General features: G+C 37.8%; 1 protein-coding gene across 9 annotated transcripts in view; it reads left to right on the top strand.

Moving 5' to 3' along the window:
- The first annotated feature begins 3675 nt into the window (after window positions 1-3675).
- The window catches only part of GTDC1 (glycosyltransferase like domain containing 1), a 414534-nt gene continuing 394690 nt past the window's right edge, over window positions 3676-23519 (top strand). For 4 of the 9 annotated variants that reach the window (XR_006602410.1, XR_006602411.1, XR_006602413.1 and 1 more), the window contains exon 1: window positions 3678-4036. The gene's annotated coding sequence lies outside the window, so the exon portion shown is untranslated. Of the gene's footprint in view, window positions 4037-23519 lie in introns of all 9 variants that reach the window. The other 5 variants (XM_045066517.1, XM_045066515.1, XM_045066518.1 and 2 more) reach the window with 3 other exon arrangements.

Raw genomic sequence — 23519 nt, 5'->3', positions numbered from 1 at the left:
GCTCTGTGCTAGTTTTTTCCTCTGCCTGAACTTGTCTTCTACAGGTCATCCCATGACCAGCTGTTTCTTTCATTTGAGTTATTGTTTAAATTTTCCTCAGAAAGGTCTAACCTACTCTCCTACTCATTTTTTAACTAAGATTTATTTACTTATTTGAGACAGAGAGAGAGAGAGAACTTGTGCCTGAGCGAGGGGAGGGGCAGACGGCAAGGGAGAGAGAGAATCTCAGGCAGATTCTCGGCTGAGTGAGGAACCCTGAGGTTGGGCTTGACCTTATGACCTTGAGGTCATGACCTGAGCCAAAATCAAGAGTCAGATGCTCACCCGACTGAGCCACCCAGCTGCCCCATGATCTCCTACTCATTTTGATGCTTTTGCATTTAATTTTCTTCAGAACAATTATGACTATTTGGTAGTTATATATTTATTTATTCCTCTCTGTCTCTCCCAAATAGAATGTGTACTCCCTGAGGGCAGGAGTTTTTTATGTTATGGCTTTATTTCCAGAACCTAGAACTTAGAGATGAATGAAAATCTGTTGTTTGGTGAACACTGTGGATTATACCATTTCTAATCCCTCTAACCCAATTCCTTACTGTTTTTATATAAGCACACTGCACAGTCCTCAGGTTGTTCTCACTATCCATGGAATTTATTTTCTATTGTGTCAGGTGTGTTTTGTCCCCCCCCACACCCAACCAGATTATGAGCTTCTGAAAGGGAGAGGCTTTTTTTAAATGTTTTTCTAGTCCTCAGGCCTAGCAGAGTGCTGAGCTGCATTTGGTATGTATTTAGCAAACACTTATTGATTTATTTCTGACTGTAACATTATATACTGCACCATTGAGCACTTTTACATCAGTAGGGCTGAAACGGAAATAAAAATAGGTCGACCATAAAACACCAGCATAAGACCCATGACAGGGTGAGAGCTTTCTTTCCTACCTTCTAATTCAATTTGAGTGGCAAACTAAAGTTTTCTGGAATGAGAATGTATGTGATGAATAGGAAAGCATACCTTGGGACAATTTTTTACTTCCTTCTCTAGCAAGTGGAGAGGCTGATCACCCTTTGAGCACACTTTGAGTGCTGATCATTTCCAGCTCCAAGGTGCTCAGGTCTACATATACCATTACTGACTCTTGCTGTGATTCTAAAGTCATCCTGCACTTCTTACTGTTCTTTGATCCTGTATATATATACTCACTCAACTCTTTTCCTTAGGCTTATATATGACTAACATTTCTTTCAAAATCCCCACTTGCTACGTTAGAAGTTATGGTCTCCTGTCTTGTCTTCAACTCTCTCCCCTGCCAAATTCACCCAAAATGATCTCCTATTAGATCAAATCTAATTTTCTTGGGTTCAAATTCAGGTTCTCTATGTGTGGTTCCCTCTTAACATTTCAGCTTGGTTTTCTATTGTTTCTAATATGAGCCTCCTGTTCTAATTCATCAGATCTCCTAACTTTTCCCCATTCTTAGCTTGTTTGTTTTCTTCCCTGTACCTTTGTTCAAGCAATCTCCTTTACACCAATCCAAATTCTCCATTTCCTTTTTCTGTCCTTGTAAGAAATCTTCCCTTAATTTACATCTATAATTTTCAGTTTAAGATTCAGATTTTATGATTGAATCCTTGGTTATTTTCCTCAGTTATTAATGGTGAATTGTTTATCTATTTGTTTTATATCTTACCTCCCCAATAATATTGTAATTTTCTTGACAATGGGGACTTCATAGTATCTGTACTCATACACAACTCTTGGCACCTCCTAGGATGAATGTGTTTGGTTGGGACAGGCCTGGCCAGGATTGCCTGGATTATAAAGAAAAACCTTGACCAGGTGATATGGAGCTTGTGAAATAGGAATCGTGGAAACCAGTGGCACAAAAATGGCCTCTGAGAGCAATCACTTTCTAGTTAATGTCAAGTTCAATTTCACACATCACTCAGACCCTGTAGGCAAAACTGCAAAGGCAAAGACTTCTGATGTTGAGAAACTTTGGGTAATTGGTAAGTAAGTATAAGCCAGATGCTGGCAGGTCTGTGAAACAGGAAATCTGAGCCTGAATACTGGCTTCATTTCCAATTAATCTGGGTAATATTGAGCAAACAATTTACCCTCTTTGGGCTTCAATTCTTCACTTGTAAAATATAAAGTTTAGACTCCAGATGATATTAAGGACTAGATAATTCAATTATAAAATTACATGATTCTATATCTAAAGAATGAAATGGAGGCCACAGTCTTTAGAGTTTTTCATACACTTGCTCTGTGTGATAGGATTTATTAGTTTCATGTGTAGTTAGCAACTTTGCTCTCAGCTTTTGGCATTTACACTTTTCTTTTTCCCAATTTGTGTTAAAGCAGACAGACAGATGGTTTATTAGGCTTTCACATGTTTGTAATGTTGTTGTTCAATTCAACAACGGTTTTAAACTTTGAAGGTCCATGTAGAGTCCGGATTTTGTTTAGAATGGAAGATAGTTTTAACTCTTCAGTTTAAGGATAATAATGTTTACTCACATAATTTAAAACAACTTGTGGATGTAACTCCAAAGACCTAATCATTTTCCTTAATTCCTTAACTCATTTCCACATCACACCCTAACTCTTCCAAGTTGCAGTTTTAAAAGCGAAACCACCAGACTTTCAGTTACATGTACATTGTTTGCCTTCTCCTGACTCATTTAACCTACGAGCTCCTTCCAAATACAAACCCCTTTAATTCAGGATCACAGAAATCTAAATGCAGAAGGGACAAATCCCTCACTTTACAGGTAAGAAAACGAAAACTAAAAGGTCCTGGTGCTCCTTCTACTACGTAAAAAAAAAAAAAAAAAGAAAAAGAAAAAAAAAGTGAGGTTAGGTTGCAGGGAAAAACATCCAAAATTTGTGAATTTTAAGCTTTTTTTTTTATATTATTTTTTATTTTTTTTAAAGATTTTTATTTATTTATCAGAGAGAGAGTGGGGGAGAAAGCGAGCACAGGCAGACAGAATGGCATGCAGAGGCAGAGGGAGAAGCAGGCTCCCTGCTGAGCAAGGAGCCCAATGTGGGACTCGATCCCAGGACGCTGGGATCATGACCTGAGCCGAAGGCAGCTGCTTAACCAACTGAGCCACCCAGGCGTCCCATCAATGAATTTTAAGCTTTTAAATTTAAGAGTCAATACAGTATCCCAATGACAACGTAGAGACAACCATGCAGCTGAAAGATGGTGACCACTGCTATCGCTTTGCTTTGTGCGTTTTAATTCCTCCATGTGATTTTCTTCATCTAAGTGTGGACAAGCAATTGTTGAACAGCCAAAATGCATCTTAAGTGTGTGGAGGAGTCAGAACCGAAAGGACAAACTGTAGGTAAAGCGTGAGCCTGCTCAGAGGGAAGTTAGGACGCGGAAGCAAAGCAGACGTGAGAGCAGCAGCGCAGGTACAGGTGGAAGGGAACAGGCCGGCAACCCGCGGAGGCCCGGACGCCCCAGCAGGCCAGGGAGAGGAACGGAGGCAGGAAGAACCGGCAGGAAAACTGCAGGAGGAAGCCGAGGCCGACCTAGTGAGCAGCGAAGACCGTCCGGAAGAAAAGAGAAGGAGCCAATACGAGCTTAGAACAAGACTAGAGAAAGAGTACAAAAAAGCTGAAGAGGCAGAGAGGGGTATTGATGAAGAGATGGAAAGGGGGAAAGGGCGCGCGGGGGCGGGGGGAGAAGTGAAGCGAAGCCCTCGGTAGGTGAGAAGAGGAGCGGGGTCCGTGAACCAACACTACTAGGCGCGCGCGGGCGGGATCCGCGCTGACTCAGGGACCCCGCGCTCCCGCCGTCCCGACCGCGGAGTGGGCGGAGTCTTAGGCGCGTGGGCGGACCAAAGGGCGGGGCCTGCGCCTGACGCGCCCGAAGGCCGCAGCGGCCGCAGGCCGGGAGGGGCGGCGGCGGCGGTGGCGGCGACGGCGGCGGCGGGGGAGGGGCACGGCGTCAGCGCGTCGCCGGCTGGGCCGCGCCGGTGGCCAGGAGGGAGAGACAAGGAGGAGGAGGAGGAGGTGAGTAGGCTCCGGGCTGGGGAGCCGCGCGGGCCGGAGGGGAGGCGGGGAGCGCGGCCCCTCCCCTTCCCTCCCCGACGCCCGCCTCGCGGGGCCGCGCGGCGCGAAGTTCCCAGAGGGGCAGTGGCGGCGGCAGCAGCGGCGGCGGCGACGGCGGCGGCGGCGCGGAGAGCCGGGGGTGGGGGGGGCGGGGCTGAGGGCCGCGCGGGCGGCGCGCTTCCCGAGCGCACGCGCTGCGTTCCTCGCGCCGCCGTCCGCCTCGTCCGTGGAGCCGGGAACACCGGCCGCTGCATTTCAGTCCTGTAGGCTGGCCATTTTCTGATTTAATTTTTTTGAGTTCTGCGCTTGGTGTGTGGTAGCTTCTAGGGACCCGGCGTGCCGCCGCCTCCTCCTGCGGCAGGCGAGGGGCGGGCTGGGGGCTCGTTCCTCTCGCGCGGGGGGGGGGGCAGTAGGGGTTGGCCCGAGTAGGCGGAGGGGCCTCCTGCCGACCACGGGACTGCGAGGCGGGGTCCCTCGCCACACGCGCCTCCGGGCCTTCCTGAGGGGAACCTTTGCTTTGCGGCCGTCCCCTTTATTGCTTTTACTTTCCTGCTCTCGCCAGCCCCTCTGCCTCTGGGTCAGCTGAAATGAAAGACCTCACTCGCCCCTTGCCCTATCCCTCCTGTGAGGATCGGACATACACTTATTTTGATCGTGATGCGGGCTAACTGTTCGGTGGAAAGGTTCTCTTCAGGCTTTTGAGTCTAGCCACGTACTCTGCCGCGAAGTTGCAGTACGCCACAATTTAACCTTTAGGCCTGAGGGAGTTCTCTCTCTCTCGCAAATACAACTTTTAGAATCTTCTGAGAACTGTACTGCATTAGATTATCTTTGAGATAATTCTTAAATTAGCGCCTCGAGGCAGTGTGATGGGAGGTTCAAAGAGAAGGCTTTATACTTTTTCCTCCACCTGTATCACCGAATGAAATGGAAAACGTTGAGTTGACGGTGATTTTCCGCGAGAGGTGGGTTTCACAGCGCAGCCCTCCAGGGGTGTGGCTCACCTTGGTGGTTTGGTCCTACCCCTGTAGGACCTACCACTACTCACTGTAGTGCTCAGGTAAAGGAGATGCTAAAAAGAAGTTCAGAATAATTCAGTAGAGCCATTTTATTGCATTCTGCTAGCCCGTTTAACCTTAAGCTAAAGCGTGGCAGTAGTTTCCTGTAGAAACCCACAGACCTACCAAGCGCTATATTGAATTTTAATTAGTGCATCCCACGTTTGATAGGAGTAGATTCTCCTTAGCTCTCACTTTCTTATACATTTTCCTTTGGATCTTGTATTTGATGAAACAGTGTTAGTATTGAGGGTTGGAGGGGTACCTTTTGAATCATGCAACTTTCTTCGACAAACTTGTAAACTGAATAAGTAAAATCTGAACCGTGATACTGAGATAAAAATCGGAAAATGAATTTTTAGCATTATCTGTTTGAGAAGTTAAGATGGCTTCTTTACTCCTGTTTTGAAATCCTGTTGACATTTTAATCTACATACCACAGAAGTACAGAAATTTTTTTTTGTAAGAGACTTTCACAGTTAAATCCAACTCCATTATTTTACAGGGAGAAATTAAAGAAAGTTTCTTGAAGATTTTCAACAGGAGTTGAATAGAACTAGTTGACTTAATTAACTGAACACTTAAGTATATAATTCAGACCTCCTCAATGAATACTTTTGTACCAAAATTTGTTTTGACTATGTTATTTTTTAAAAAGTCTAGTAATTACTAAATTTTCTTTGTTCTTTTTTCTGACTATATGCCTTAATTTGTGTTTGGACCCATTAGATACAAATGATACAGATTATTTATAATTAGGACATGCTGTAGTTTATCAGTTGAAAACAGTACTTAACAGGTTGTTTGAAATTAGTAATTATTTTCACTTCAAGAATGTTTGTTCATATTCTTGATTCAGATAGTCTGTTTTGATTCCAGGAGATTGGCATTTTAAAAGTCTGTGTGTTTAAGACTGTGGTTTATATAACCTTGATGTTAATGAGGAAGAAAGGTGCTATACACATGTAGTAACTGAATTCCAGTATTCCCAGGCAGCATCACTTTTCTTAGTGGGCCTCAAATGCCGAAGTCCTGAAGTTCTTGCTAAACACCACAGTGTCTAGGCATTTAGTAAATAAATACTTTTTGGCTTCTGTGCACTTTGCTTGGTGGGGGCTTCGTGAAAGACCATATCTTACTCTCTCTCTCTTTTTTTTTTAAAGATTTTTGTTTTTTATTTGTTTAACACACAGAGAGAGAAATCTCAAATAGGCAGAGCAGCAGGCAGAGAGAAGAGGAAGCAGGCTCCCCTCTGAGCAGAGAGCCCGATATGGGGCTCGATCCCAGGACCCTGGGACCATGACCTGAGCTGAAGGCAGAGGCTTCACCCACTGAGCCACCCAGGCACCCCAAGCCATGTCTTACTCTATCTTTGTGTGCCTAGTGTCAAGTGTAGTGGATATTCTCTAAATGCTCGTGTTCATGCTGGTCTTATGCAAACTTAAGGTAGTTGAGTGGCTGAAGGTCATGAATCATGATTTTGTAAATTTGAAATAATTTATTTCCATTTATGTGTTGAATCATATACTATATTAGGCTTAATTCCAGTATTGAAAAATGTATCAGGTAATAAATATTTCAGAAAAAATGGGGGAAAAAATTAACATTGAGGATTTTACTCTTTAACATATGTTACACTCTGTGAAATAGGGAAAATGACCATTAGTTAAATTATTTGATAGAATACCTCAGTAGAGCTAAAGTAATACAAAATTTCCGTGAAATTTTCCACTGGAGCAGTTTGACCACCATCAATTGAGTGACGCTCTAATTATTGCTGTAAGCCACATTTTAAAGTTTTGGTTTCACTTTATAAGGTGAAACATTTTTCAGCATATAGACTTTTATAAGGATCTTGACTTTTGGAGTCCAGTCTACCTTGGCAAGCTGTCCTGATAGGATATTTTAAACTGTTTTATATGGCATTCTGGTGGTATGGTAAAACAAAACAAAACAACTCAAAAACCTACTGTATTTTCTTTTTCTCTTAGGCTTATCTCCTCTTTTAATAGATCAGAATAGTGTGTTTTGTTTATTTAAAAAAATTAACAGAGGAAAATTTTCAAGCATTTCTTTTGGAAAGTACCACCACTTCACCCTTTGAATAGCTTTGGAAAATAATGTTTGAACAAATGTAGGGCCAATTCCTTAGCATGATTCCTATTTGAATATGTAGATCATAAATAATAGCCTTCACAAAGACGTCTGTGGATTACATGCATTTTTTTCTACAACTTTATAACTGAGAACAATTGTATAGTATAGCAGGGTGTTTATTTATAGGAAGGAGATAATTTCACATGTATCATTCTGGTTCCTTGCTAGTCCCAGTCTATGTATCCTACCCACTGCCAGTTTTACCCCTTTGACCCAGTTTTTGAATTGATTTTTAAGATTTAAAATACATTAAAATCTCCATCCCCTTCCGGAGGTGGGATCTGGAATTTTTCTGGTGCCCTGAACATTCATTGCTCATGGAAGTATGGTAACTCTCCATACTGTTGGCATGTATGCAGTTTGACTAAGATTTTCATTTTTAAAGACAGTTTACTCATCAAGAGTTTTAAAATGCATAGCATAAACATTTTAATGAGGGGTGTGTGTGAGGCATCTAGAATATTTCAATAAAGGTTTAGATGGGATTAGGATATAAATTCATTAATAAGAATCAGAGTATCTAGTCCTTTCCCCCCATACTTTTAAGGTCAAACTTAAGTCATTTAAACAGATGACTTTGTTTTTGAGTATTCATTTATAAAAGTAACCAGAGAAGCAGTTCCAACAGCCTTTCTTTAGTAAGTGTTAAATAGTCCATAGAGTTGGATGTTTTCTTGTGTTGTTTCTTTTTGTACTCCAGATTGTACTCCACTTGTGGACCTGAAACCTTGTCTTAACCTACTTAAGAACTCTAACCACTTGGTCATCTGACTCTCCTTGCTGTTCCCTCTTCTGCTCAGGGAGTTGGGACCTGTTCTTTTCCACAGGTGGATGGTTGGGGCTCTGTTTCAACTGCGGCAGAACTTGCAAAGCCAAGATACTATGCTACTGCCTCTAGGACTTGCACTTACTGGATTGACCCCTTATATACTGAGGATAGGCTGGCTGAGAACTGGGCTTTTTTGGCTGTTTTGATTTGAGTCCATTTTGAGGGTCAGCTTTTCATTTGCATCAGACTGTAGAACACCCTAGACTTCATCCAGTCATCACTTAGATCCCTTTCCTGTCTGTGTAGCTGTTCGATTCTTTGCCTTCTTAGCTGAGTCATGTAGTTGGTGATTTTTATCCCCTGAGTTCAGTGGTAGCTAATCATTTTCAGGTGTTTGATTTTCTACCCATGTCTTCTCAGCTTTCATTTGACCAAGGAGCTGTTGTACTTTCCCATAGCACATTTGTTCATTATTTGTCTTTCCTTCTGGACTGTAACCAGTATTGAGACTGAATCTGTGCTTTTCCTGGTGGTTTCCTCGCACTCAGTATAGTGCCTGGCACATAGCAGGTGGTAAATAAATATTAATTAATATAAAATTCATCCTATCAGTCCATTATCAGTGTGGAAAATCATTGTTCATTTGGAAATTTAGATTTCATAAAAGAAGTTTAGACATTTCATCACCATCATTAGGACTACAGTCTGTGTATTATAAGTTATAAGCAAATCCATTTAAAAAATAGCTTCATCAGTCATCCGGGAGGGCATTTATTTCAGAAGAAAAGGTATATAATTTTCACTACGTATTTTTAGATGTTGCACATTTCAGTTTTTCTTGAGTTTGATTAACATGTGTATATAATATTTCTTACACATTGAAGTTTTATGGCACTATAAAGAAGTGAGTTTAATTGCCCTCTTTTTGTTCATTAGTAATTATATACTAAAGAGTAAATTCTCATTAAAAGGCTCTTAAATGCCTGCTCATAAAAAAGAGAGACTTCTTTGATTTTGTTGTCCATACAATCCTACTTATTGTTTTGAGGCAAGTCATCAAACTCTTCAGTAGTCTAAACCTTTAATTTGGTTTCAGAACAGTAGTCAGTCATGTATTGAATACCCAAATTACCATGTCTTTAACAAGTAATGCAAACACTCTGTATTAACAAGGTAATGACCATAACTTTTCTTGTAGAAATTCTCGTGCTAATTTTTTTAAAGAGGACTTATTGAACTAAATTTCTTGTGAAGGCCAAAATCTCATACATTTAATGATAGTGGAGTGTATGTGTTTGTGTAGAGAGGAAGGGATGGTATTTTTTTGTAGTGGTATTTTTAAGTGGACAGTTTACTAATTATGTTGAGGTAACATTTTACAACTCTAAAAGGAAAACTTCAATTATCTGAATGAAATGAGGTACATGAAATTAATTCAGATAAATGGGGGAATCCTTAGTGTAAATGATGCATGGCAAGAGACATGACCTCAATCTTGATTTTTTTTTTTTCTATATATCTGTCAGCTGCTTTTACATTACTAGATTGTGATTCTTTTTCTCTGATGGGAGGAGGTAAAATTTGCTTTGTAGTTTTTTTGTTTTTTTTTCCCCTTGCCATAAAGGGAATCCAGAATGTGGTATTCTGTGACAAGTATAATTGCTCACCTCTTGTCTGTGCTGCCCTGCCCTTTTAGGTGGTATACCACAGCCTTCCATTTTGTCACCTTCCTGTCAAATGTCAGATGTGTGTGTGCGGATTCCTTGAGAATACAGTTTGTTTGAAACTAAAACCACAGTCTTCTGTCCAATCACAAGATGTTTATCCTTCCTAAAAGTTGAGTTACTTCAAGTTAAGATGAATCTGTCCCCTTAGGGTTTAATATTAAGAAGTATCTAATGATGTAGGACCTTAAAATAGCAATAAACACTGGGGCATAACCCCTGGCTTTTATGGATCCTTACTTGAAATGACAATTTTGCTGATTGATTAGAGTTTAGGAAAGCTTTAGGAAACTGATTTCTGCTGTCATTTACTATATTTTCAGTATTCCTGGGCTCCTGGCATCTGAGAACTGATGTGTAAAGAGTAGTCTTTGTATCTGTGATGACATTTTCCTCTAGGCATTTTTTTGTTTTGTTTTTAAACAGAGGTGGGGTTATCTCAGCTATAGAGGTGTGTGCTGCCACCTATTCTTTTTTCTGCATTACCTGTCGATGTTTTACCTACAGAACCTGAGAATGGGTCTCTATTTTCAGCCTGTATCATCTTCCTTTTTGTCTCTTGGTCTTTGAGAGACAAGATGATTCATATCTTGATTGCCTTGGGCAAAGTGGATATGATATCAGCAAGCTCTGTATCCAGACCTTGTGAGCAATTCCTAGGTCATTGCCCAAGACTTTCTTAAATACATGCAGGCAGTGTGATTGAAGAGTTTAGGCTTCAGGGTCAGTCCAGACTGATTTCAATCCTCTACCATTTATGAACAGCATGCTTTGGGGGAAGTTAGTTTTCTGGGTTTCACTTTCCTTAGAATAATCTTAGCTGGATTGATTTGTTGTCCTATGCAGATAAGGGTTTAGTGAGTTTGTGAACTGTCTACCTAGATCATGGGCTATTTTAAAAGAAAGTAGGTTTTGTTCTATTTGAAGACAGAGATAATCAAATTAGTAAAAAAAAATTACAAATAGCAGTCTTGCTTAGTTGAGATTACAACTATGTAGGACTTGGAACCATTGAATTATTTATATATACAGGGTATTCTCATATGTGACATAGGCAAAATATGTAGCATACTTGTTGAATTAAGACAGACTTGGATGATCAACCACTTGGATAACCTTGGGCAGGGAATTTGACCTTCTTGACTCAGTTTTCTTCTGTAAAATGGGTAATAAAAGTGTCAAGAATAATAAAGGGTGAAAAAAGGTTAGTAAGTCATTATAAAGGCTTAAGAGATGAAGTAAGTAAAGAAAATACTTAGTAATGCCTGAATCCATAAGTACTGATAGCTGTTATTGTGACCACAAACAAGTTACTTCCCCTTTCTCTACCTCAGGTGTCTTCCTCAGTAGCATGAATGTTATCAGAGAACTAAGATGGTTATGAGGATTTAATGAGGTAATACATGTAAGTGCTCATTATTTGTTAATTGGTATTGTTACATTATTAATACAGTTCCAGAATGAATTGGACCAATTTTGAGTTAAAATCAAGGAATTTGTACAGATATTTAATACTTTTTTAAATATAATTCTTATGTTGGGGAATATTTATTATGCATTTGGAGATGGCAAATTACCATTTATAGCTTTTAGTGTTTCCTTAAGATAATGGTTCTTAAATTGTGATGTGCAGACCCATATAAGTCACAAGAGCCTTTAAGGGGATCTGTGAGTTTCAGACTATTTTCATAGTAATGCTTTTTGCTATTTCCACTACTTTGACATTTGCCTTGCTGATACTAAAGCAATGGTGGGTAAAACTGTGGACATCTTAGTACATATTAAATCTCAGTGGCACAAAACTTTACTAGTAATCATTGTATTCTTTACTACCATGCTTTTCTAGTAAAAAACAAAACAAAACAGAAATGCCAGTTTCATTGAAGAATGTCATTGATGAAGCAGTAAAAACAATTTTATTAAATCTTAATCCTTCAGTATACTTTGTTTTAATATTCTTTGTGATGAGGTAGGAAATATGCAAAAAACATTTTTTTGCTGTATATCCAGAGTACATTGGTTGATCTAAGGAAAACCCTTCTGTGATTTTTTTTTTTTGAGTTGCAAGCTGAGTCATATTTTACATGAAGCATCGTTTTTACGTATAATAATGACTACCAAATTATGATCATTTAGACTTAGATATTTGGCAGTCATTTTCTTGAAAATGAACAAAGCAAGTCTGCCACTTCGGGGAAAACAACTGATAATCTTTGTTGCCAATGATAAAATTTGAGATTTCAAGTGAAAATTAAAATTTTGGAAAACTTTTATCACCTGCTGTGCCCTTGACAGCTTCCTAATACTTCAAGTTTTTTCTGATGAGATGGGTGGTGATATTAATGAAAGTGAGGTTTTGCTGTGTATTAATTAATTAATTATGTCAAAATTTGGAATATAAACATAGTGTAAGACACCAATATTTTCAAAGCAATCAGTGTTATAAAATTGTGGGTAAAAGACCCTTACAAAAAGCAAGTAACAGAGAAACAGAGTTTCTGTGATAATAGGTTCTGTATAATAGATGACTGTTAAACTCCTACTTGTCAAGTTTTGGTGTAGTATCAAAGAAGTATGTTCACATTTATCTGAAAAGGCTATAAATATTAACATATAATTCCTTTTTTCATATCACAACAGATTGAATATAGAAGCAGGTACAAGAATTCATCTGTCTTCTATTAAATTAGACATCCAAGAAATTTACTTTTTTTTTTTATTAGGAAAGTACTTTTTCATAATGTATGTTATTTGTCATATTAAACATGTCATAAAATTTTAAAATGAGTTAATGTTTACATTTTCTCATTTAATTTCTAATACAGTAAATATTGATAATTATGACTCACATTAACTAGAATTTTCAAGAGTTCTCAGTATTTGAGGATACAAAGGAGTCCTTTTACTAAAAAGTGTGAACTGTCCCCTAAAGGGAAGGAGACTAGTTTTGTCAAATGAGTAAAGTTCTGAAGTTTTTAATCTTCTGAGTATTCCTTTGGGATATGGACTGCATGCGTCTACTTTTTTTTCCTGGTAATAAGGGTATGTTGCTGTACTCTGTCATTCCCCAAGTAGGCATAGGGTTTCTATATGTATTGTTGAAGATTTCATTTTTATTTAAGATTGATGCTACCTATGTGGTTGCTACTCAGAATTAAAATATGGTTAATGGTCATTTCAGTCAGCCTCTTCATTTTTGATACTACGCATTTGTGTTAGAACTGTTTATGCAATTTTCAGAGTTGTTCACCGTGGCATTCTATTTCAGGATTATAGTGAAATTCACTTTGCTGAAAATAAATTGCCATTTTCTTTGAAGTCTTTACGTGAGGCTAATCTGTCTTGCCGTAAAGTCTTCCTGACATTTCACAGCTATTTTTTAGTACAGTCAGTCTACAACTTATGAATGTGTTTGTAAATTAATTATTTGCAGCAATACAATATGAATTACAGATTAGTTCTGTAGTACCATTAATAGTAGCCTCATTGTGGACTATTGACATGTTTTTTGTGGGGAATTATATTTTCAGTGCTAGAAATCTAACCAAATACATTTCTCCACTGTAGTCAGATAGTGGCAAGAAACCCTTTTTCCCTTACAATAGAACTGGGGTTGTTAAAACTTTGATTGAAGCAAGACAGACAGTCTGAGGCAGTGTTCAAGAAACACAGATATTTTGAGCACTCCAAGTGGGTAAAGGGTAATGGATAGCACTCTCAGATGAAGCAGATCTAGAAACTTTGGGCTAACTAGGCGATGATGAAGGGAAAAAAGGGAAGGAATATTCTGAATCCTGCTTGGGGTGAATATATTCACTTTTGGGGCAATTGCTAAAAAGTATGAGATGCTTTAACATGGATATTTCTAGGATGGGAAATCTATCTATATAGAGGTTTGTCTTGTGCTCTTATGATTGGTTATTGTATGAACTGAGCTCAAGAAACAGAATGAAGGTTCAGTTGGGCAGGTTAATAAACTCATGGGTTTGTAGTATATGAGTTTGCATGTAAAAGGAAAATCTGTGATTCCAGGAGCATTCATGATCAGGAGGAGTAGTGGAGGTTGGAAGAATGTTGGAATATGAAAACTGTCCACGGGGCCCAAACAAATTCATGTTACAGGATGCTTGTTAATAAAGCAGGGGTGGAACTAGCTATCAGCCAGCACAGATCGGTCAATGACTACTGTGACTCAGTGTACTACTCTAGGATCTCTAGCGGGAAATAGAATTTTAAGACTGGTATTCATGCAGAAAGCTTGTTATGGAGAATGGTTAATATAAAGCAGAAATCCAGAACCAGGAGAACTTAGGGATACAGAAGAGGCCAGTGTTGTAGAAGTATTTGATTTTGAAACTGAGCTTCTTGCCTTCTTCCTGCCCAAGGGTAATAATTGATTCCTTGGATTGAGGCAAGGCTGAGCCAAAGTGGAAAGCAAAGTAACTATAGCTGTCTACACTGGAATGACAGACCTACCCAGAAATATTTGTTAAAACAAATATATGAAAGTAAGGGAAGGGAACAACTGGGTCATTGCACCTCAGGTTCTTGATAAAACAGACACTAGGTGTCCTATTAACCTACCTACTTGATATCCTCTAGATCAGGGGTTGGCAAACTTTTTTTTTTTTTTTTTTAAAGCACCAGAGAGTAAAGATACTCCTTTTTATGGGTCATTTAGTTGATGTTGCACCTACTTAAGCAAGTCTGCCATTATAGCATGAAAGCAGACATAGAGAATGCATAGTTGTGGTTCCAATAAAATCTTATTTGTGGAGACTGAAATTGAATTTCATGTAATTTCACATGTCACAAAGTATTAAGTCTTTAAAAAAATTTTTTTTCAACCATTTATAGTTTTAAAATCTATTCTTAGATCATAGCCATGATCTAAGAATAGGTAGTGGGCTGAATTTTGGTTCATGGACTGTAGTTTGCTGACCCTTGTTATAGTCAAATAAATCACTGTCAGTTATAATGCTGAAAGCTTAGCATTACTGAAATAGATATCTCTAGGACAATGCTGTTGGTGACACTGTCTTGTTTTATAGGTGACACTGATGATAAAAATCCCTTCAAGAATTTAGATGTGACATCTGCAGCAGGTTCAAATCTCTCAGCTATAAGACAAACTGGATACTTCGTAAAGATTTTCATCTGTTATGCACAGAGCCAAAAACCGTTACTGAAATTGTCTGGGTGAGCTGCCTGCTGGGTCCAGTGATGCACTAGTAGACAAAGAAGTTGAAAGAGAAGGATGGCATGTTCTTTGGATGACTGGCAGATTGTGACACCAAAATGGCATCAAGCCCTACTATGATTCCAAGGACTTCATGATTAAATAAATATTGATTTTTTTTAAATTTCTATTTTTTGGTTGGGAGGGCATAGTTGAAGTAAATTTGATCTTTACTTGGGGAATGTGTAATGTTTTATCATTCCATGATGATACATGGTAATTGCTTGGTAATCAAACTTCAAAGGTTCTGTCTGTATGGAACTTACGTAGTTACCACCTTTTAGTGTTGGATTCTTTTACTTTAAGGGAACTATGGTAAAGAAAAACATCTGTTGAAACTAAAGAAAATTAACCTAAAAAGGTTAATTTAAAGACTTAATCATTTTTATAAGAAAGTTTTTGCTTTGGGGGATTTCTTGAAATTTTGCTGTCCTACAGCATATATAAAATATGTTTCTAGGGTGCCTGGGTGGCTCATTCGGTTAAGTGTCTGACTGTTGATTTCAGCTCAGGGTATCATCTCAAGGTTATGAGATTGAGCCCTGTGTCGGGCTCACATTGGGCTTGAAGCCTGCTTGAGATTCTCTCCTCCTCCTCTGCCCCTCACTCCCTCTCATCCTCCCCCCCCAAAAAAAAACTCTGTTTGCAAAAATCTACTGTACCCAGAATTTTCCAAGAAAACATTCTTTTGTGTAGCTCTTGAACTCAACAGTCAAAAACACACTATATAATACTAGGTGCATAGAACAGTTGAATTAAAAAATTAATATCTTAGGACCTGTTAACTAAATTCACTTAAAATGATTTAGAGAGCAGGTGTGAATTGAAAATAAACCTGTATTTTCTAAGCCACTGAATCACAAGAAAACTGGAACATCAAAGTATTCTCTGAACCAAATCAATATTTTATTTGGTTAGAGCTGCTGCTTTTAGTATATGTCTGTTTATTCCAGTTGTAGAGGATTTGAAAGCAGTTCTGGGAAATGAAGTGGGTGGATTTTCAATGTTGAATCCCCTCCCCTTTTTTTTCCAGTGAATCTTCAACATTTTTTTTTAATCTTAGCATTCAACAAAAACTCTGGCATCCCAGTATATAAAACATAGATTACATTTTATATAGTTCATGTAGCTCATCAACAAACAGAAAAAGATTCCCTCATGACTTACCTTGAAAGCTGTTCAGGGCATATATTATTCAGGGCATATACTGTTTTATTCAAGGCATACACTATTCAATTTGTCAGTGTGCCACTGCCACTACTGCCAGAGTGCAATGCAACTAACATAGCCATCCTGCTAGGAAAAAGATCTATGGGTTGCTGAGTAGTGGAAGTTACACACATCTAATTTACAAGTCAGATTAGAGATCAGAATCAGACGATAGCTTTATGTGGAATTGATTTCATTTCATGGTTTTTAAGCTATTTTTTCATTGAAAGCAGTGTCTATAACTGAAAGACAGGTGTGGTGTAGCATTTGAATGCCTTAAACTCTTGAATCTGGAATGAAAGGGATATTCTTGTAGATGCTCAGATCTTAGAACTCCGGGATTTTAAAATAAAATACTCTTGTCATCCATTTATGGTGCCATAATTAAACTGCCCTATGGATTTTATTTGGGTTAATATTAATATTTGGAAAACTTTGCCATTGTCAGATATGAGGCACTTTAGGTAAGACAGTTGTGTGTGTGTGTAAGTAAGTACCAAACAGCTTTTTACCTTATAAATTAGACATATCTAATAAAAATTATGTGTGGGTTTAACACTGATAACCCATTTAAATAAGGAATTCCACTGTGGCCTTCTGGAAACCTATGAGGGGGAACACTATAAATAGCAGTTTTTTTCAAATCAGATTTTTAAAAAAATACATGGAAGAATGCATAATCATAGCTTGATAGGTTGCAGTTACTCTTAATTTACCTGTTCTTATTGAAATTGAGCAGACGTGTCGTAAAAATATTTAAAAAGTTCATTGCAGAAAAGGTGCTTTTGGAATTTGAGAATATAGTGGCAAAAAAAAAAAAAGTGTTAATCTTTTAGATTGAACCAGTAATTCATTTATTTGAGTGTAATCAGGAGAAGAAAATCCAGGTGTTTAAAACTAGCTTTGTATCAGTGGTTAAAATTATGTTTAGTTTTATTCTCCCTCAATCCCCATATGATAAGTTCTCATGAATGGGTTTCTGAGATAAAACATTCAGATTTAGAGGGTTTTGAGAATTCATCCATTACATTACTTTTATCCACTGGTTGTTTCACATAGGACCTGTTTGTGATATTTACAGGACATGAGGAAGACTGTGATTCTGGCTTTCGTGGACTTCAGAAAAAACTTTGAAGAAAGATTAATGCCAGGTTAGGATGTAGTAGGCATATACTACTGTGTTAATTTTAGTAGAGCAATGACTATTTAGATGGATCCTTCCCATGTTGCCTTGGCCCCTAACTTCATAATCCACTGGCTAAAGCTGCTTTTCATTAAGGCAAGTGAGAGGCAGTTTTATGAATGGAGAAAGTGAGGCTATTCTAGACATTGGGAAACTAGTGGAATGTAAGGGGAGAATGAGATTGTAAATATGATAGGCAACAAGATCATAGATGAACGCTCTGTTTTTGGATTGACAAGGGTGCTAGAGGAAAGGTATCAGTAGAGTAGAGTGGTTTATTATGTACTGTTTATTGAAAGCCTCCTGTTTAGTAGGTCTTGACTAAGATACTTTGTCTCAGTTTTAATTCTTTCCATAACCTTGAAAGCAAGTGCAATTATCCCAGTTTCCTGATGAGGAAAGATACTAAGGGGTATATCCAAGGTCTTAGAAGTAAAAATAGAGTCCCACATTGTGTCTTACATTGTATAGATGCCTTTTCTGTCCAGTTATTGTCTGATAAATGAAGAAATAATAAGTAATCTGAAAGACCAGCATATAGTATGGGAAGATTTTAGGGTTAATGGCTTTTAACATAAATGACTCCATGTTGGTGTTGTGGAAGGTCATTGGAGCCTCCTTGGAAAGCATTGAGACAGTACATTTGCAAATATTGTATCTGGACTCTAGAATGCCAACTAATGGGTTACCTTTAATATTAGTGTAGTATTATATAGCTGTGTTTTCAAATGTAAGTGATGTCATGATACAAAATCTGTATATGAAAGGTGGGTGATAATGAGCTGCCACAGTAACTAACACAGATAAGCTGGATTGGATTAACTTCAGATAGATTGTGTACAAAAGTGTTTCAAAGAGGGTTGGTTTAAGCAGTCTGATTTAGTCTAAGGCGACAAACAATTTGGGGTGTTGGGAAAAACAGTGGAAAAAAGTCACGAATCCCATTAAAATGAGCACCATGGGTGTTTATAGGCTTTACAAGTAGACCTGGACAGCCCATAACCAAGCATCATCTGCTTGGAAAGGACACATTCAGTCACTTGGTTAGGAACAGTGCCTTAGCAGCAGTATTTTTCAATGAATAAAAGACAACAGTGGTAGGGCTTTGGAGTCAAACTATCCAACTTTTTTCAGGTATAGGGTAAAATCATAAGGAATCTTTGCCTTTGTCATTCATTGGTAATTTAGGAGGTTAAAAAAAAAAAAGGCACAGCCAAGATGGCAGCATTGTCAAGTAGCTTAAGTATGAGTACTTTGGCCACCTTGGTGAAGAATGTGGTATTGAAGACAGGAAAAAAGTGGTTGAAATTATTGAACTCAAGATGTTAGAATGCAAAATAATTTAGTTGCTTGAAAATACAGGGAAAAAAGTAGGAAATAAAAAACAAAGGGCAAGAATTAAGGAGGGCTCTTTGAGAGTAAAGTGGTTGTATAATATTCCTACAGTTTTTAGTCAGGGGGAAAATTGGTGAGAGAGATCAGGAAAGTGATTTAGAAATAGGTGGTACTGAATTAGGGAAGTAAGCTCCTCAAAGATTGTTAGTAGGCAGAGAAAATACGGGGTAGCTGTGTTTTCAAATGTAAGTGATGTCATGATACAAATGACATTTGTATCATTTTCCCCAAAGTGATATTTAACATGAAGTTGCATTCATATTTTATGGTAGTCAAAAGTGACCACCTGTTTTAGGTCATTTGACCTCCCAAGAAAAGACATGCTGATTACTACCATTCATTCTGTGAAAGCTAATGAATGTTTCTATAAGCTAAAATTATCCATGTACCTGTGACAGTGGGTAAACACTTTGGACTTCGATTTGGGTTTTAGAAGCTTTTTTTTTTTTTTTAGAAGTATTTACTACATTTTCAGCATTCACTAAGGGATTAACATTTTACATTAGCTGGTTATCTTTGGCATAATTATGGTATCAGATGTGATTTAAGTCACCTTTATTGGATATAATTTGTATACAAAAATGTACTCATTTTTAAGTTAGTGAATGAAGTTAAACTGATGAATTTTGACGTATGTATCTACTCATATAATTACCCCTCCCCATTCAAGATACAGAACATTTAAAATCACCTAAAACTGCCCATATACCTCTTTCAGTCAGTCCTTCCTTCTCCTCACTGAAGACAACTAGTTTGCAGTTTTTATTTTCCTTAGATTGGGGAACTTTTTCTTGAAATTTACCTGGATTCATAGAGTATATACTGTTTTGTGTCTGGCTTCTTTTCCTCAACATAGTAGTTTGGAGATTCATCCATATGTGTATTAGTGGTTCATTCTGTTTTGCTGCTGAATAATGTTATGTTTTACTGCACTTTGTTTATCCATTATTTTGTTAATAGACATTTGAATTTTTTCCCCTTGTTTTTGACTATTGTGAGTAAAGCTGCTTGCCATAAAAAAGGTTCTTCTATGAGTCTTTTTGTGGGCAGTATGTTTTAATTTCTTTTGATTAAATTCCTAAGAGTGGAATTGTTTTGTCATAGGATTGGTATATGTTTTAACTTTAGAAGCGTGTATATAATTTTATATGTGTAACTTTTCCAAACTCACACCATTCACAGCATGCATTTTTAGTTCATATCTGTAAATCTTTGTACTTTGTACTAGTTGAGGATACTGGTTTGTACTAAATGGTTTCTCTAAGCAGAGAGCTTTCTGGAATATTTTTCATGTAGTAATTGAAATCTAGTAAATAGTTTTATGATATATTTATTTTTTAAAAATCATAAGTTACAGTGTATCTAATATTGACTTAAGTAGATTTGTAATTATCAACTTGGTTTGTTGTGCAGAATTCTAAATTTTCATTTCTTCATAGATAGCATATGTTTGAATTTTGAAGTGTGCATTCTTCATTTTATGTAGTGGCTCTTCATTAAATATATATATATAATTAAATGAGATGTTTGATATATGAATAATAAATTAATCTACTAAGGTAAAATTTAAATGACCAAATGAGGAATCTCTTTCCTTTTTCTTGATCTCCTTTGTCAATAGCACTGCCCTTCCTATTTTGGTAAATCCTTATTTCACATTGGTTGCTTAAAATGAACGGTCCCTTATATTAGGTAAGCAATAGCCGTAATGTAGGGGAATTGCACCTTGGATAATAGCATGATGACCAGGACTTGTTTGTTTCAGGATTTTAGCTCTAGCTCCAAAGCTGAAAATAAAGGTTAACAACTATTCTTGCCTTCTAAGTAGGAATGTGGGACTTAGTTAAAGAGAATAGAAGTGTAGCACCCACTTCCCTTATATAACAGTAATTAGAAAAGAGAGGAGTATTATTGGTGTCATTCAGATGAAGAATTGTTAATCTATTGAAGTTAGTTCTGTGACCTTTGCCTGTTTTTCCCCCAAAGGACCTTTTGTTCCCAGCCCAGAATTTGGGTGTGTCTGCTGGATGTGTAGATTGGTATTTTACATCTTGTCTGGATGTTTAATGAGCCACAGAATCTTGTGTCTTTTATTGCAGTAGCACCTTCCAGAGAGATACTGAGGGAGCATTCCTGAACATAGACTCGTTTCTGGAGGGAAGATCTGGAGGGGAGGAGGATAAATGGAGTCAGTGAGATGGCATATTGAGTGAGAAGATAGTAATGGAAAGAGCTGACATTTGTCTATATGGTATGGTAAGAAAGCATGAGGACTGTCTTTCTTTCTTTTCTTTCTATCGTGGACCAAGTGGACACTATGGGACTTAACCAGGTTAGAGTTATCTTGGCAGTTACTAGCAGGGAGAGCTTGCCATATGAGAGGACTGTGGGTAGGATAGTAAAAAGTCAGTCTTAGAATGTACCCCTGTACCAAGAAGTTATTATGCAGTTATTGGAGGGGCCAGCCTCTTAGGCTTGCTGTAACTTAGAGGTTAAATGTTGCTGTGAAGACCAGAAATATACTGTCTAAACTGGGTGCCTTTGAGAAAGAGAAGGTATTATCAATAATTATGCAAGGATAGCATCATTCTCCTTCATGGCCATCCAGTAAACCCCCATGGATGTAGGCACACAGGGCGTTTGTACCTCTTCTGCCTGTCCTGATTTATGGGAACTAGAAACTTGAGGGAGGAAGTGGAGAAAATTGAAAGAGTCAGGAAGAATATTGGGAAAAAAAAAGGATTATGTTCTTTCTCTTGGCTGGCCTGGGGTTGGGGTGGGGTTGTATGTATACTCTTTGATTAAGATATGAAATTGAAGATTTAAATTGGACTAGAATGTGTTGCAATACTAGAAAGTGATTGAGAAGCAGTAGGATTTATCTGGGACATCATGGAGAGATGGGAAAGTGCGAACTGGAAGAGTACGTTTAAGGTGATGGAATTAAAGCGTATCTCCTGTTAAGTTCTATTTATTTGGTCATTTTCGTAGTTTAATAGGATTTTAAGCTAAACAAACCTTCAGTTTTTACCTACAATATGATATGTGAGGTATTGTGTTCAGCATTTTAGGGAAGGCAAAGATGGCTAAGATTTTCTGCCCAGAGGGATCTTCTGTTTAGTGTATAGAGCTAAGTGATCCATGGTGGAATGACCTAGGTGCTCTAGACATGTAAGTGGCAATGATGTGGGAACATGGAAACAACTAAATGCTGCTTGCATTCAGGTGGGCTTTGTGGTCCAGACTGAATTTGGCCTGGGCCTTGAAGGAGAAGGGGATCAGCTGGGAAGAAAAGCATTCTAGCATGAGGTAATAATCAAGACATGGAATTGGAAATGAATAGACACCTAGAAAGAAATAATGCTCATTCCACATTGAAAATTTTACATTTTAGAAAATGGTTTTAAAGCACTAGTTAAGCGTGTTTACCCATGTTATAATTCTGGTTGAAGTATAGTATTCTTATATGTCATTTTTGTATTTCCTTAGTAATGGCACAAAATGGTGTCTATCTTTTTGAGATATAGTGTGGAAATGTTATTCACTTTAAAACCTAGATGGTTATAAGCATCCAAAACTAAACTTCTAAATCTAATCACAGTCTATTACTTTCCTTGATTTAAAACAGTAAAATGTAGAGAAGATGATAATTTTTACATATGATCTTAAGAAGCATTTGGCAGTGCAATTAGTTTCATAACAAGTGATTGTTTTTTAAAGCCTTCCCAGAATAAGAATGAGTATCTTGATGCTGGTGTCACTTTTAAATAGCTATGGTTCCAGGAATGTGTCTGTTCACGTTGTTATCTTAAATACACACCTTATCTATCCATATTGCTGTACTTCAGATGTGAAAGTAAAAATAAAGGTGTGAAGTGCCTAGCAGACTTGTATGGATTTATGTAAATCAGAAAACATACAAACAATCCATTAGTGCTGAGGCCTTAATGTATTAAATTCAAGTATGGACTATTTCCTGAAAGTCTTACACACACACACACACACACACACACACACACACACACACCCTCATACCCAGTGATTGACTTTGTAAAAAAAAAAAAAAAATAGTGAAAATCTGTAATTTATAAGAGGTTTTTTCCTCTGAACTCCTGACACCTATCCAATTGTGATACCTCCATATGGATATTTAAAGGTATTTAAATAGAAAATGCTCAAAACTCAACTATCTTTTTACTTAAACTTGTTTCATTTTTAGTCTTCCCCATCTTAGTAAATGACATGTTTATTCCTGTTACTCAGACCAAAAACCTTGGAGTCCTGTCTCTTCTGTCTTCATATCCATACCTCAGTTAGTAGTTCATATTGCTTTACCATTAAAGTAAGGTAGAATCTGAATTTTACCACCTCTCAGCACCTCCACTATCACGTGGTTCAAGTCATTATCATTTCTTATTGGGTTATTTTAATACCTCCTGACTATTTGCTCAGCTTCCTCTTAAAATCTTCAACCCATAATTCAGCAGTTCAGTTTAGTCTCAGTACAGTAGCCAAAATAGTCACAGTTAAAACGCAAGTTAAATCCTGTCATTCTTCAGTTAAAAGCATTAGTCCCCTTTCTTTCTCAGTGTAAAAGCTAAAGTCTTTGTAGTAGCCTATGAGACTCTACATGATACCGCCCCATCTGCATCCTCATTTGTTGACTGTCTTGTTCAGGGCTCTCTATTTACACCTGACACCATGTTTCTT

The sequence above is a fragment of the Mustela putorius genome, unplaced genomic scaffold (assembly GCF_011764305.1).
Source record: "Mustela putorius furo isolate JIRA1106 unplaced genomic scaffold, ASM1176430v1.1 tig00003867_pilon_pilon_pilon, whole genome shotgun sequence".
In the NCBI taxonomy this organism is placed as follows: Eukaryota; Metazoa; Chordata; class Mammalia; order Carnivora; family Mustelidae; genus Mustela; species Mustela putorius.
Note: the sequence above shows the minus strand (reverse complement) of the source record. Positions and strands in the feature narration are given on the sequence as shown.